Source organism: Panthera onca, chromosome C1 (genome assembly GCF_046562875.1).
Source record: "Panthera onca isolate mPanOnc1 chromosome C1, mPanOnc1 haplotype 2, whole genome shotgun sequence".
In the NCBI taxonomy this organism is placed as follows: Eukaryota; Metazoa; Chordata; class Mammalia; order Carnivora; family Felidae; genus Panthera; species Panthera onca.
In genome coordinates this window covers 205,869,520-205,881,645 of record NC_138346.1, presented here as the reverse complement: position 1 = coordinate 205,881,645, position 12,126 = coordinate 205,869,520, and the positions used below count along the sequence as shown (strand labels likewise).

General features: G+C 54.7%; 1 protein-coding gene and 1 long non-coding RNA gene across 4 annotated transcripts in view; one reads left to right on the top strand and one right to left on the bottom strand.

Moving 5' to 3' along the window:
• ECE1 (endothelin converting enzyme 1) overlaps window positions 1–12,126 on the bottom strand; it is a 113,299-nt gene that overhangs the window by 73,781 nt on the left and 27,392 nt on the right. The window lies entirely within an intron of this gene.
• Window positions 8,277–10,418, top strand: LOC132673390 (uncharacterized). 3 transcript variants are annotated; one of them, XR_013557690.2, is made up of 4 exons: window positions 8,277–8,354; window positions 8,566–8,697; window positions 8,863–9,011; window positions 9,328–9,804. It is a non-coding gene; the product is annotated as an uncharacterized LOC132673390 (long non-coding RNA). The 3 variants fall into 3 exon arrangements; XR_009608042.3 differs by lacking the exon at window positions 8,277–8,354 and adding an exon at window positions 10,201–10,418 and having other exon boundaries at window positions 8,371–8,697; window positions 9,328–9,390; XR_009608041.3 differs by lacking the exon at window positions 8,277–8,354 and having other exon boundaries at window positions 8,371–8,697.

Sequence of the window (12,126 nt, the reverse complement as noted above, 5' to 3'; positions counted from 1 at the left end):
ACTGACAGCCAAGGTGTCTGAACTTGAAAACTGCCCGTGCCAGGGCAGTCCTGGCAGGCGGGGCCGAGGTGCACTCTCACTGCCTGTCCAGGGTGGCTAGCGACGCTGCACCCCAAGTGGTGTGCCCGCCCCTGCTGGCCTCTCCCCTGCACCCTGCCTCCCGAGGGGAATGTGGGTGGTGGTGAGGAGCGCAGACTTGGGAATCAGCCAGGGGTCAAAGCCCAGCCAAGTCCTCACTCTCTGTAACCCTGGGCAGATCCCTTAATCCCTCCCTATGGTGCAGCTTACTCATCTGTAAAATGGATTTATTAATAAATTGTTAGGGGGGTTAGATGACTTAATAACATCAAGCACTTAGGACAGGACCTCAAACAAAGGAATCACTTAACAAATATCAGCTATTACTATTACTAACCTGCTGATTAGCCCGAGGCAGGACTCACACACGGGAAGCCCACAGGTCTGGCCCACAGATGTGAATTATTCGGCCTGCGGTGCAGTACAAGGTTTTGAAATATCAACATTTAGGAGACTTTACATGAAAATCAGTATTTTCAGCTTTCCCCTGGAGCCGAGGAGTGGCTGCCCCCTTGGCACAGGCCACGAGTCCCCGGGACACCACAGCCCTCCCACCCCACCCCTTCCTGGCTCCTCTGCAATGTGGCCCGGGGTCAGCTGCCCCTTGTCATCATGCTAGTGCTCTGTTTTTTGTAACGAAGAGAAAGAGAAGAATTTCTTGTACCCTTGTCTTAGTCAAAAGTGGGAAAATACCGGGGTGCCTGGGTGGCTCACTCGGTTAAGTGTCCGACTTGGGCTCAGGTCATGATCTCTCGGTTTGTGAGTTCGAGCCCTGCATCGGGCTCTGTGCTGACAGCTCGGAGCCTGGAACCTGCTTCGGATTCTATGTTTCCCTCTCTCTCTGTGTTTCCCCCGCCCCGCCGCTCGTACTCTGTCTTTCTCTCTCTCAAAAAAATAAATAAAATGTTAAAAATTAAAAAAAAAAAAAAAGGTGGGAAAATACCTTACGTGAGGCTTAAACAGGGCAAAACAAATCTATGGTGACAGACGTTAGAATATAACAGTTGCCTCTGAGGACAGGACTTACTGGAAAGAGGCAGGAGGGAACTTTCTGGGGGAATGGAATGCTCTGGAAATGTCCCGTATCTCGAGCCCACTGTGTTTTCACGGGTGTCTACCTTTGTCAAAACTCATCAAACTGTTTGCTTCCGGTCTGTGCCTTTCACTCTATGAAACTTACACCGTGATAAGAAGAAAAAAGCGAAAACGGAAAGATGGGGCAGGAGGGTCTCATGTTTCAAAGCAAACGGTGAGTGATTCCTTTGTGGTGTAAAGAGAACACCCGTGAATTTAATATACTGAAACACGCCAAAGAAGACACAGCCTAAGGTGCCCCCAGGAAGACAAGTGGGTTCCCCTGCTCATATTGGAGCTGGAGACCTATGGTCTAAGGCCATGACTGATCTTCAAAGAACTGCACACAGACCCGTGACGTGCAACACAGAAGCCAGCAAGCCACATGCGGCACTGAAACTAAAGTCAATTAAAATAAAATTAAAGAAAAAATTCAATTCCTCATTTGCACCAGCCACGTTTCTTTCTTTTTTCTTTTAATGTTTATTTATTTTTGAGAGGGAGAGAGACAGAGCATGAGCAGGGGAAGGGCAGAGACAGATGGAGACACAGAATCCGAAGCAGGCTCCAGGCTCCGAGCTGTCAGCACAGAGCCCGACGCGGGGCTCGAACTCGGGAGCGGTGAGGTCAGGACCTGAGCTGAAGTTGGACACTTAACGGACTGAGCCACCCACGTGCCCCTGCACCAGCCACGTTTCAAGGGCTCAACAGCCATGCGTGGTTGATGGACGGCACAGACACGGAACACTTCCCTATCGCAGAAAGTTCTATTGAACAGCACTGGGGTACGCACTAGTTACAAAGCTGCAGTAACTTCCGGATCACCCGCCAGGGTGGGCACCGTGATCACAGCCTCACAGCAAACGACACAGAGTTAGGTGCTCAGTAAACATGAGTTGGATGAACGAATGAAGGCAGAAGAAGCAAACAGTGAGGCCCGGGTTTGAAACCCAGGACTCTGGTCCTTGACGACTGTGGGGCCTCCAGCAAATCTCCCCTGTGAGCCCCTGTGAGCCTTGTGCAGAGACGCTGGCACAGCACTATCTCCCTCCCAGACCTGGGCACGTAAAACCAGTGTCCTCACGGCCGCTCAGAGGACCAGGGGCCTGCGGGAGAACTGATGTGCCAGCAGGCCCATTCTGGAGTCTAGAACAGGTGGGAGGCGTGGGAGTGATGGGAGGGGCCGCTGGGGGTGTTTCTGTTTGTGAGAGTAGCTTTTGAACCTGGGGGAGGGGGTGGCAGTGATCAAGAAAACAGGCTGGGCCCAACTCTGCGGGCTCAGGAGGGAGGACTGCTGAGCATAGGGAAAAATCTACGTTAGCCCCCACGCCTGGCTGCCAGAACTTGAGCTGAGAAACAGCATCAGACACCCACTGACACTGCTGTGGTCACGGTGGCTGAGACAGGAGCTGCCTGGATCCCTAGAGAGACTCCACTATCCTCAGGGTGAGGACCCCTATCAGGGCAGGCCAGGATGGGGCCCACCATGGGTTCTGTCGGGAGCGGAGAGGGCTGGCTGGGCCCTGAGCAAGGTGCTGGCCGAGGTCCGTCTTCCCAGCACCCATCTGTCCCCCTCTCCATCCACACGGGAGCTGCCAGAAGTGGGGGATGTCAGTGCCCATCTACCTGTTTGCTTATTCAGCAAATCTTTATTCAGCACCTACTGTGTGCCAGGGAATGAGCTCCGTGCTTCATGCACACCATTGAACAAGACAAAGTCCTTGTCAGGAGCGTGGATTTTAATTGGTGAGACCAACGCTAAACAATGTTGCTAAGAGTTATAATAACAGCGTCTAGCGTTTATTGAGTGCTTACTGTGTGCCAAGCTCTACAAGTGCTAATTTTTAATGCATTTCTTATTTCATCTTAACAAAAATAATAATATGTGTTATTAATGACCCCATTTTATAGGTGACGAAACTGAGGCACAGAGAGGTTATGGCCAAGATCGTGTGGCTCTAAGTGGTGGCACTTGAGATTTGAACACAGGCGATCTGACTCTAGAGTCCCTAACCCTACGCAGTATCCTGAATGCCTCACTGCAGAGGCAGTGACCGACTGCCTCACTGGGTCATAACATAACAGCAGGGTGGCGTGGTAGTGAACTCCTGGGGAGGGGTCAGGGAAGGCCTCTGTGAGCAGGTGACATGTAGACTGAAAGCAGAATGACAGGTGTCAGCTGGGAGAAGGGCACTTCAGGCAGAGGGAACAGCAAGAGCAAAGCCCCAGAGACAGCACCAAGCATTGTGTGCAAGGAGCAGAAACAAGGGCAGTGTGGTTGGAGGGAAGTGAGCCTTGTCCGAACCCCATCCTGTCCTATCCTACAGATGAACTAACCGAGGCCCCAAGAGGAAGCCCCCTGAGTAAGCTGAATCAGGGGTACGGCCAGGACCAGAAGCCAGGCCTCTGGACCCTCAGTCCAGTGCTCCTTCCAAAGCCCTGCATGCCTTCGCCATGAATGCTAAGGGCTGTGTAGTGAGGACTGAGCCTGCCTGGGCCTAGAATGGCCAAGGGCAGCTGACGGCCCGTTGCGTCCCTGCATCCAGACCCTCTCCCTTCTAGGTCCGGGGTGTCAGCTCCTGGGCCACCTGCTGCTCAGGACTCCTGTCCACGCTTCCACAGCCAGGGTCGTGCGACACTGGCTGCTGCGCTTTATCTCTCCTCATGGGGGTTCACTCCCCTTAATTCGCTTTTCTCTTCACAGCAACTCCGAGGGGTGGGAGTCAGGATCTCCATGTCATGGGTGGAAACACAGATTTTGAAGTGGGACACATCCAGCTTAGCTGTTCGGGAACTGTGACCCTGAGCCAGTCATGCCACCTCTTGGAGCCTCAGTTTCCCCCTCCACACCATGAAGATAGTAGCAGCTTCCTTGCAGCGTTGACAGGAGTGGCCACTGAGACACTGTGTGGAAAGTGTCACCCGCAGTGGCTGTTCAAACATAAAAGATGGCATTCAAACATCATCGTTGTGCCCACTGACATGAGGATGTTGGGAGCATGGGGGCACCTTTCGTTGCACCCCAGGAGCCATTCTGGTCACTGTCGCCACCAGCTCTGGGGTTCCAGTTCTAGAACAGAGTGTGGCATTCTTTGACCCACTGATGAAAACAACTTGGGGCCGGGAGCTCTGCCTCACCAGCCCAGCCCAGCCCTGCCTCGATGGTGGTGCCCCCTTTGGGGGAGGGGGGGCTGCCGTTCCAGACAGGAAATGGGAAGGGACAGATAAGCCTTTGCGGGCCCAGGGGAGAGGCCCCCGCCCACTTGGGAGCCTGGGCCTGCCGTGAGCATCCTTGTGGGGCAGAGATGTGGGAGAAAGATCTTGGTTCAAAAGAGAGGAGGAGGCTGGCTCACTGGTTTCCCAAGACCCCGATGGGTCACATCCCTTCTGGTTCCTCCCAGAGGGTTCAGAACGGGTGACCTCTAGAAATCTGCCTGCCCCACTCCCGCACAGAACCATCACCCAGCTCCTCCCACCCACATGGGAACCGCCACCCTTCCCCTAGAGTGCGCCTTCTACTTCTCTAACTCCGGGCCTTTGCTTACGTGGTCTCCTCCACCTGGAGAACCCTGTTCCCTGCTCTAGTCACAGAGGCCTCATCTTTTTCTTTTGAGGCACAACCTAAATGGTGTTTCCTTTGCCCCCGGCTGAAGTGCCTCCTTCCTCAGTGGTTTCTTTTTACAAGCGTTTATGAAGGCTCTCAAGACTGACTGGCCTCCTCTCTCCCATATCCTGCCAGGGCCAGAAAGGGGGGCATAATCAGAAGCCTTAGTCCCCTTAGTCTCTGACCCCAGAGACCACTCGTGTAGGATTCCCAGGGGCTGCTGGGCTCCTCCCTTGGAGGAATGGAAAAACACTCTCACTGGGGAAAATTCCTTCTGTAAATTGGAGATAAGATGAGGAAAGGTGTCCTGTGGGAAGGGCCAGAAGACCTGAACTCTGGTGTGTGTTCCAGAATCCCTAGGTCAGGGATGAGGCTGAAGAGGCAGGAGTGAGGCTGTCCAGAGCCTGTCACATGGATCTAGGGAATGCGGCTGTGCAACCCTGGGCAAGTCACTTAGACTCACTGAGCCCCAAACTCCTCGTTTGTAAAATGGGGTTGGTACTCCCTGCCTCCGTTAAATAGAAGGGGAGCCCTTGGCACGTGGGAGGTGCTTGAGCCTGAGGCAAGCAGGGGCCACGGACTGATGCTGACAATACCCAGGACTCCCCTTCCTGCCACCCAGGGCCTCCCCTGTCAGAAACGGCTTTAAAACTCTCCAGTACCTGGGCTGGAAGCCAGAGCTCCTTCATGTTATCGACCTCCTGCCGAGGGCTTAGCCAGACCCAGCTGGAGCCTGTCATTCACTGTTTCTGGAAACTGCAGGACAGGGAGTGCCCAGCAGGAGCCTGGCCCTAGCTCCTGGCTAGCCGGGACTGGAAATGGGCCAGGGGAGCACCCTACCGCCTGTGAGAGAATCCACAGGACCCTCCTGGCTTCCCCTGTTCATCATCCAGCTACACCGGGGCTCCCACGGGTTGGGCATGGGCATGTGTCCGTCCCCACTGGGGCGCAAGGCACAGAAGTTCCACAGAAAGAACTCTGGGCCGGAGTCAGGGGTGGTCACCCCTGCTCTGTGGTTAAGAAGATAAACTCTAGAGCTAAACTGCTTGGGTTCAAATTCTGGCTCCGTTGTTTACCCACGACACAACTTTGAGCAAGTTACTCAACCTCTCTGTGCCTCCATTTTCTCACCTGTAAATTGGGGAAATAACAGTACCTACCTCACTGGGTTGTTAGGAGGATGAAATTTGTTCTTTGTGAAGTGCTCACAACGGTGCCTGATACACAGTACCGGACTGGTTAGCTGCATGGATGGATGGATGGATGGATGGATGGATGGATCAATGCATCCAAGCTCTGCACATGAGGCCCTTTAACATCTGCCCAGGCATCATCATCTGCCACCCCCTAGACAGGTCATGATCACGTCTTTCCCCCAAGCTTCCTTTGCCTGGCAAAACCTTGCCACTGCTGTTTGTCTCCCAAAACCCCTCCAACACCTAGTTCAAATGTCACCTCCTCTGTGAAGCCTCCTTGGTCAAGACCCTCAGCCTTGTAAGTGACAGAAATCCAGAAAGAACTGGGTTTTGTATCAAAGCAAACACCCTGACTTGCACTGCCTGAAAAGGAGGGAGGCTCATGCCTGAGACAGGAAGAGACCCAGGAGCTCAGATGATGCTGGTGGGTTCTCTCCCCTCCCCCTCCTCCCCTTGGTGTGTTATCCTCATTCTCACCTCCTGAGTTGAGATCAGGCAGGCTCACCCGATCTCTTCTCTAGAGAAGAGAACCCTCTTCTAGAACCTCTCTTCTAGAGAAGAGAACCCTTCTTTCTCCCTGTGTTGAAACACAGTCCTAGGGAACAAGTCTGATTGGCCAGGCCTGGCTCATGTGTCCTCCTGGTGAAGAAGCAAGAGGCAAGGCCCTATGATTGGCACTGACTACTCCCAAAGGGGCCGCCGTTAGCAGGAGGAGAGGGAAGAGCAGCTAGACAGACACCATCTGTGTCCATGCCGTGGCCCTGGCACCCTGGCTCTGCAAATTCCTTGCCCTGTGCTCCCATGGCACCCTGCACACCCCCACCAGATCCCACCATGCTGCCGGATGACCTGGGACTGGGTACGTGGCTGTCCCACCCGCTGGACCAGGCAGTCTTAAAGGGCCACGGCTCTAGTTACCCTGGCCTCCCGGCATTCAGCTCTGCCCCCTTGAAGGTAAACTGCTTTCAACAAATAAGGAAGATGAGGGTCATCTGGGTGGCTCAGTTGGTCGAGCATCCGACTTCAGCCCAGGTGGTCTGTGGGTTCGAGCCCCGAGTCGGACTCTGTGTTGATGGCTCAGAACCTGGAGCCTGCTTCGGATTCTGTGTCTCCCCCTATCTCTGCCCCTAACCTGCTCACACGTTCTCTCTCAAAAATAAATAAACACTTAAAAAAAAAAAAAAAGAGGAAGAAAAGACACAAGGAGAAGAGGCAGTTGCCCACGGGGCCAACCAGGATCTTTTGATCCCACCCGGATCCTCTGCCTGCAATCGTCTAAATCATCTTTTAAAAAAAAAAAACAAAAACCTGTGACAAGGACACTGGAACCCATCCCTCAGGAAGCTGGTGCACCCGTGGGAAAGGACTCCAGCTTTGCGGTGAGTTGGACCGACGTTCCAACCAGCTTCTTGCGAAGACACACGATACTATGGTCAAGCGGGTGGTTGTGAGGAGTAAGAGAACGTGGACCAAGTGTGCGGCGTGCGGTAGGGCCTGGAGGGATGGGGGCCACGGCTTTCAGAGTGGGGCTCCCTGCCCCTCTCAGGGCCACAGTGGGCGGCCGGCTGCCCGCCTGCAGGACCCAGAGGGTCACAAGCCCGGCAGCTCCCCTCACCGCACGTGCAGGGGCGTTCCCGGCATCCATCCGTGCCTCCGTTCGGCAGGCCCATACGACACGGGCTTCTGGGGCAAGCCAGCATCGCCAGGTGGCGCGGCCCTTTCCCTGTACGTCGTCACCCTCACGGGGAGGCAGGACGGCATGGCAGCAGGAGAGCGGTGGACTCGGGACCCAGGAGGCCCGGGGTTCGGATCCCAGCTCTGCCTCCTCCTACGTGTCTGACCTGGGCAAGTGGCACGACCACCCTGTGCCTCGGTTTATCAGGAGAACGGGACACCAAGAACACCGCTCTCACGTGTGGCAGGAGAAAGAGCAAAAGCCCGAGGCACTCGGTACTGCTCTTTGCTGGATTCTGGCGCACATCCGTGGGGTGGGTGCCACCACTGGCAGAGCCAAGGCCAGACGCCAAGCCTGTCTGCCGCTGAACCCCCTGTTGTTTTCCCTCCGCCGCTCTGCCCCCCGCTATTCCCTCCCGGACTTTGAAATCCTGTCTCAGCAGGAAGTGCTGGTCCCCACCTGCCACACTGCCCAGGCCTCGTGGGAGGGTGACGCCCCCACGCAGCCCCGGCCAATCAGGGTGGACTCTTGCCAAACCAGATGCTACCGAGCTGGCGTTGCCTCAGTGACCAGGAATGTCCGCCTCACAAAGCCCACCCCAGGCTCGGCCTCGCATCTGGTCCCCATTACCCCCCCTCACCACACATGTGTCGTGCTTGCCCGGGAGGCTGGGGGGAGCCTGGGAGGAAATGCCGAGCAGGGAGAGGAGGCCCGACTCCTGCTGACGGTGGGGGGAGCAGGGGCTGTACTGGCTCAAGAGGACACATGCTGCCCCATCTGCAGCCTTGGCCCAGAGTGGTCCCCAGGCGCAGAGCGGAGCCGAGGAGGGGGCGGAGAACCAGAGACAGGGACACGACAGGAAAGGGAGCAGAGGGGTGACTAAAGGGCGGGAAGGCGCAGGCCACGATTCCGCGGCACAAGCTCTCCCCCCCATCTAGCAGTGGGAAGAGCAAAGGTTGTGGACCCCTGTGACTTACTGCTGCGTGATCCTGGGAGAGTGGCTTCACCTCTCTGAGCATGTTTCCTCACCTACCCAACGGGGATGCAAACCTACTTTGTGGGGCTGGCTGGTAAGAAATAAGGAGATAACTCACAAAAAGACAAAGGCACACAGGAATTCGAGTTCTACCACCTTCTAAGGGCACGGGCACAGCAGCGTTCTGGCTCCTGGAGAGGCAGTATGAGTGGCCAGAATGACCCCAGGGTTCAACCTGAGTGTGACCTGTGTCATGCAGGTGGCAGCAGTGAAGGCCCCGCTGCTGCGAACGAGTAACAGCAGCCACAGCAGCAGCCACGAACACCACTTCGTGAGCAAGGACTTCATTCCAAGGTCCTGTGCCAACTACTACCCCGCATGACAGGCGAGACGTGGAGACACAGAGAGGTTAAGTAACCAGGCCCAGGCCACACAGCCGGCGAGAGGCCATCATTCAAAACCAGGTCTACCCAGCTCTTAGGCACCGCAGGATCCTGCGGCACAGCATGGGAATCCTGGCCCGGGAGGCGTCCCTGCCTGGGGCAGTCACCAGCACCCAGCGGCATTCCCAAACCCCCTCCTGGGCCCCCCGAACTCCTGGCTCTATAGTTGTCCAGCCCAGCTCCTCCTCCTCCTCACCCTAGGGCTTGGCTCCTGGTCAGCCAGCCCAGGAGCCAATTTGCAACTGCACAATTAACAATTGGGAACGTTTCTTCTCTTCCAGGGGAGAGAACAGCACAAGCCTTGGTGACAGGGATGCAGCGGGACCACCCCCAGGACCCTTGAGGTCTGTCCTTCATCCCTGCCAGGCTGGGGACACCCCTTTCCTGACCCAGTCCAGCCAGGAAATCAAGTGTGAGGCACCCCTCTCTGTCGTGTGTTCCTTTCCCATCTGACTCTTACCCTCCACCCCCACCAGGAAGACTTCTCGAATGCGCCAGCCCATAGTCTTGGCGTGCTCCTCTGACCCAGGCATCACTGGTTCTCAATTTGTCTATTTAGTCAGCACCGGGCCTGCACCAACTTCACAGGGTCATGTATCTCTATCAAACTGTAAGTAACTAGCATTTGTTTGTTTGTAAGACACGCTTCTCAACACCAAGTCTAATACAGGACATACAGAGGTTGTCTGACCCATAACTTACTTCTTAGCTTGGAGAACTCTTACTCACCCTTCAGAACCCAGACCAAATGTCATCTCCTCCATGAAGTCCTCCTCTGTGTCCTAAGCTGTCCCAACTGTGTGCACCTTTAGTGATCTGTATGTATCTCTAGTTAAAATACCCTCCCCCCCCCCCCCGCCACACTGTAATTAATAACAACCTTGTGGGCACTGTGCTAAGGTTGTTATACTCAATTCTAAAACTATCAATAGCTCTGCAAGAGAGAGTCACTATGCCTATTTAACAGATGGAGATGATAAAGCTCAGAGAGCTTGACAGACCTACCTAATGTCACACAGCTAGTAAGTGGCAAGCCCGGGATTTGAAGGCAGTTCTGCTCATGCTCCAGGCAGATCAGGCTGCCTCCTGCGTGATGGGGCTCTCCCACCACATGCATCTGGATCCTAAGCCTAGCACGGTCCCAACCTTTGCAGTTCCCCCGTGGATCGGCCCCAGACGGGAGGTGCCACTCACCACCAACCCCATGGTGGCATTCAGACCAAAGTGACAATCAGCTGGCCCTGCCTCACTCGACCAGCCTCCAGGATGACTTCGAAAGCCCTAAACATTTGTATCCAGGTGACTAGGCATTAGAAGCAGCTCCTGTTTGCTCTGTATTCCTGGCCTCTGAGAATATGCTCTCTGTGTACATGGGCAGCCCCAGTGGAGAACTAGGCTGGGGAAAGAGTACAGGCTCTGGAGTTGGCCAACTTGGGAACGGGCTGTGGCACTATGGGGACTCCACCTCTTCAAAGCCTTTGTCAGCTCAGCTGTCAAATGGAAGAAGCCCTCCTCACATCCTCAGAGCGGGCTATTGAGATCATCACCACGTCTCACACTGGCCACACGTCCACTCATTCACTCGACAGATCGTGACTGCACATCTACTATGTGCCAGGCACTGTTCATGGTGCTGTTCACAGCAGCAAACGAAACAGAGTTCTTAAGAGGCCTTTAATTTTCAGAGCAGGGGCCCCTTCAGATTGTTGGCCAATTCTCTCAGCAAAGAGTCCTATGATATGGGGGGCTTATCTGATCTTGTCCCACTCCTTAACATCAATAACCCATATACACCTTGGAAACTCTCCTGTGGTCACCAAGAGACATGGACAAGGAAGCCCCACAGCATCGTCGAAATAGTGAACCAGAGGGGTGCCTGGGCGGCTCAGTGAGTGAAGTATCCAACTTCAGCTCAGGTCATGACCAGGCAGTTTGTGGGTTCGAGTCCCGCATCGGGCTCTGTGCTGATAGCGTCGAGCCTAGAGCCTGCTTTGGATTTTGTGTCTCCGTCTCTCTGCCCCTCCCCACTTGTGTGCTCTCTCTCGCTCTCTCTCTCTCAAAAATAGATAAATAAACATTAAAGAAAAAGAAAAGAAGTAGTGAGTGAGAAACAACCCCCACGGTTGTCTAGAGCAGCCCGGATAAGCCCTGGCAGGTGCACGCAGTGGAATACTAGTCAGCACTGAACGCGAACTGCACACAACTCAAACACAGACAGAAGAGGGAAGAGCCAGCTGCAGAAGGAAACACAGCTTCCTGCTAACGATGCAAAGTTTTAAAGCACGTGAGCAATACTGTGTACCATTTGGGGAGGCAGAAACATCCAGTCAAGGTAGCAAGGCAGTCGTTCACAGAAGTAGTTTCTTCTAGAAGACAGGGTGGTAGGGAATGGGATCAGGTAGGCACATTTTGGGGGATTAAACTGCATTTGGAATGTTTTATTTCTTAAACTGGATGGTTGGTTGGCCAATGTTTGTTTTTACTGAACGCTGTGCTTTTTATGTGTCTGAAATACTGTGTCACACACCAAAAGAAGGCATGGGGCTTTGGAGACAGGCAGACTGGGATTCAAAGCCAGACCAGTGCTTTGCTGTTATATGAGCTCAGTTTCCTCCTCTGTGAAGTGGGGATCGTAACAGCTCCCAGGACTCTTCTGAGAAGAGTTGTGTTTGTTGAGGTTGTGTTTGTAAAGGGCCTGTGCACAGTAGGGCGGCCTGGCACATGACAGCCGCTATTGTTCTTGCTGGCGGGGGTGGGGGTGGGGGTATCTCCTAAAATGAACAGGCAGAGAAGAAGCATCAGTCCACAGGCCTCCGACTGGGGGCGGGGGGCGGGGGGGAGGGTTTACTTGTCTCGAGGCCAGAGCGGCCTTCAGTGATTCTTAACTGGTGACGCATCTGGGGCTCTGGGGATTGGCCAACCTTGATCCCTTGACCAGGATACGTACAGTCACAGGCCTGGGCTGGCTGGACTCCCTCTAACTTCCCACTCTCTTCTCAGACTGTTCCTGGGCTTCTGGGGACCCCTCCCTTTTGTGAGCTGGGCAGGAAAGCTGGCCTCCTCCCTGCCCAGTCCTCCCC